The sequence below is a fragment of the Cyprinus carpio genome, unplaced genomic scaffold (assembly GCF_018340385.1).
Source record: "Cyprinus carpio isolate SPL01 unplaced genomic scaffold, ASM1834038v1 S000006209, whole genome shotgun sequence".
Lineage (NCBI taxonomy): Eukaryota > Metazoa > Chordata > Actinopteri > Cypriniformes > Cyprinidae > Cyprinus > Cyprinus carpio.
The window spans coordinates 2,409-6,463 of NW_024878893.1; the positions used below are offsets into that span (position 1 = coordinate 2,409).

At 42.5% G+C, this 4,055-nt stretch overlaps 1 pseudogene; it reads right to left on the bottom strand.

Moving 5' to 3' along the window:
* Positions 1–766: 766 nt before the first annotated feature.
* On the bottom strand, positions 767–3,118 carry LOC122143547 (annotated as a pseudogene).
* Between the last annotated feature and the right edge of the window lie 937 nt (positions 3,119–4,055).

Here is a 4,055-nt window from a genome sequence, read left to right on the forward strand (position 1 = left end):
TGTGTGTGTGTGCACTTCAGGTGTCGCGCTGGCTTGTTGGGATTAACTCTGCTGAAAATAACTCTGACTGCAAAAAAATTGACATTTTGTTGATTTTGCATCGTGTTCAGTGATTGCATAATTACAAAAAAAAAAAAATGATGGCTTATTATTATTATTCAAAATATTTCTATTATATTAAATTATAAAAATTTGAGAAATCAGTAAAGAAATTCATTACTATTGCAATAAAACATTTTGTACTATAAATTTAAAGATACTGAAAATCCCAAATCATGAGCTGCTCATGTGTAGATGAACACAGTTGCACGCTTCACATGAAACAGACTTTATAATTATATCATGCTAATCAAAGCCTTGGCAGTTTGATAATCACACTAAACTAGGCCTAGGCCTATATCATGTTCTCACAATCATGCATCATTAGAATTCATGAAGAAGTGTTGCTAACTGGAAAGTAACACTTTCATATGCTCATAGCTAAGATGTTAATAGTGTCCTTCACACAGCTAATACACAGCCCTGCTAGCTTAGCAAAAGCGCCAGTCAGAAGCAATCCATGAATTAAATAAGTGTATCTTAAAACATAATTAAAGCCATTTTGCGCAATTTCACCATTCAAGCGGTCCACTCACTCTACCAAATGAATCGTTTTCCTCAGATTTACTCAATTAATGCACATTCTCTGAGGTCTGAAAATACTGAAATCCATCTAAATGTGCGCCAAGACTCCCCGTCTGCGGCGGTGATAGGAGATAATACTCACATGTAACTTCCTGGCGGCCTGTAGCTGGTGACCAGCACATAGAGCCGCCCAGGTCGAACTTCTTCCCTCCGATCAGCAGCGGGTTATCGATGTACAGGGGGAGATGGCGTAGGCCTCCTTCCGCTGTTGGCCGCCACAAACCTGTCAAAGCACAGCATCTCAGACAGAAGGCCATCTGATCACAGCGGATCAAGCTCGGGAGATCAGCTCCACGTGGAGGGTGCGGCTGTCACTTGAGACCGCTTCTTGATCTGAGACAGCTTGTTGATGAGGAAGATGCCGCTGCCTAAGCCTTCCACCGCGGCTTCATGATCCGCGTGCTGGGCCGGACTCTTCGCGGGGAAACTCCTCCACGAACAGGTTATAGTGGGCGGCAGCATGAGCGTCACCGTGCAATCTGTCGGAGTCAGAAGCGTCAGTCACAGCACATTCCAGGAGCCTATGGCGCACACAAACAGAAAGCGGTGGCCGAGCTTTACCCAGGTACAGGTGCTTCCCGTTCGTCCTTCTCCGGCTAGAGGACTGGCCTCCTTCTCCAGCTCTCGCTTCCTGTGGCGCTTGATGTTCTTGATCATCCAGGTCCTTCCTGGTCCAGCTTTCGTGAGTGGTTGGGAAGTGGTGGCCATCTGGTCGTGGACGACAGTAGCCGGTGTCCACGCTGAACACGTTACGAGTCTGGATGCTCATCCTGTCACATAGCCGGGACCACCACGACTGTCAACACCTCAAATCTGACAGCAGGCGGCACCATCAAACCTGTGCTATCATAGCATCGCACTGAGATACTGCTAGAGATTTCACTGATGTTAAGCTACTGCACCTGCAAACTATAGCTACAAGCGAAATCATGTGGGAATTGTACAAGGAGCATCAAACCAACTTCAAAAATGAGTAAAGACAACATAAGAAGATTTTAGTCAAAAATCATAAGTACAATCACTAGTAATATGATTTTGACTAATAGGTGGCGCTGTTATCAGAAGGATGTGGTGACAATGACACACATGAAGTTTGGCATCAAAACCCCCGAAAACGGTCAAGAAGAGTGATCTTGAGTGATTCAGATCCAATCTGAAACCCGGTTTCAGTTTCACTCTCCCACAACACCGGATCCGTGTGGACAAACGCCTATACGATACAAAATGTATGCGTATACAGCAAAACACGTCTCCGTGTGGACGGGGCCTTAGGGACTTGTGCTACAGGTTTCAGTATTTCACTACAAATTTCAAACTGGCCGGCTGGTTAAAAGTGAGTACTGTTCAGTTAGTCAAATCTGTTGATGCACTACATGTGCAGATGGTTTGATCTTTAGAAAACCTTTTAGTGACTTCAACACTATCTGAATATGATCCGAGACAATTTTGGAGGAAATTCCACCTGCTACAAACACATTTTCTTTTAATGTTATTCTCATGTTTACCCCAACATCTAAGGGACATATCAAGCTGAAAAAGAAGGTTTTTCTGTAAAAACGTCATGACATCATAGACTGCAGTCAATCTGTCATGAGCAATCAGAATCCAGAATCAGAGGAAACAAACCTTTTATTTCTAAACCTCAAAGGTTCAGAAGTTATGAACATAAACATGAGCTGTTGAGGTGGCGCTAGGAGTTTTGAGTTAGAGATGCAGATGATTAATGTTGAGACTGTCCTCGGTCTGTGTGCCAAAATTTCCTTAACTTTCCTGCAAATGCTTTTTATGGACTGCCTTAGACTCAAAGAGCAGAACCCAGCTCAGTGTTTTGGCCCCTAAATATAAGTATAAAAAACTATGATAATATCTCTATGATACTAAAATAACACACTGGCTTGTATTCATTTTCATTTCATTTGAATTCCTTTAAGTACTGCAACTTAAAACGACATGCCAAATGTTGAAATGAGAAACTAGCTGGTTTTTAAATCCTGTCTTAATTTTGTTTAGTTTTATCTCAGTTAATGTTGTTTATTTCCAGCAGTGAATGTGTGTTTTATGGTTTGCACTTCTAGTTAAAGGGACAGTTCACATATAGGACTCTGCTGACCACAGAACGTGATTCTGGAATGCTGTCAATCAGACTGGCCCCGGCTTAACCTTGTTTCTCCACACGGTGGACGTCAGTCATCAGAAAGTCTTCTTCTGTCCAGCAGAAACTCCACCGGTCTGGAACAGCTCTAATCGGTCGGTCAGGCCTGGAGCACACACTGATACTATCAGGGTTATATCTGCACTAGTGTGAAATGGAAGTCTTGCCAGTAGAAGTTCCATTCGTCGCTATCCGTCACCTGCATCCATCCCTCTCTTCTCAGAAGTTATTGATCAGCACCGACTTCTCGATGTCCAAATCACCCTTCACCTTCCCAGCCATCTCACACACACACACACACACACACCTGAAAATTTTACAAGCCTTCAGGCTCTCATCACAGAATCAAAAGCCTGCTGGAGAGGCGATCACACAGCTCTCAGGATAATAAGCTTCTGTCACTGAATAATGCGCACGCAGGTGTTATATTTCACATACAAACACTTGCTGATATTGCTCGTTTGTTTTTAGCTTCCGAAGGCGTAGACGGCCAGAGTATGTGTGTGCACATGATAATTCAGTGAAGCCTCTGATAATACAGCAGGAGGTCCGCGGTGTGGTTCAGGACTTCACAATGTCACAGTGGATAGAAACACCGACTCTCCAGCGAACACATTAACTACAGTCACTGCACGTGTATTATTATCGTCCTGTGAGATCAGCACTCAGTAGAAGAATACTCCACGATCACGAAAAGCTTCATCCTGAAGGCGCTGCTTCTTTCAGAGGATCCACAACAACAGCTGCGACGGCCCATAGCAACGCGCTGCTTCCGCCTCGCACGCGCCGCGTCATTTCCGGAGGAAGGGATGGACTAAGCGCCGCCTGCTGGACCTCTAGAAACGATCCTCGAGACATTTATCATGTTTCTGGACACACTGAGCCATCACGCATGTGAGAAACAAAACTCACACGAGATGCATGAGGTGATGACGCTAACTAAAAACTAAAAGTGTAAAAAAGTGTAAAATAATAATCATAATACGTTTTTAATCAATAAAATTATAGATTTTTTGTTCGAAGTAATTATACTGGCACTAATATATTTGTTTTTTAAAAGCTGAGAAAATATTTTACAAAAAGTAAAGATTCTGAAAGATTCTTCCACTGTTTAAAAAGTTCATAATAATTTAATATTGTAGTTACAATGAAAATGATATTTTATTAAGTTAATATGATGTATTTAAACATGATTTTATCATAAATCTGAGTGATTATA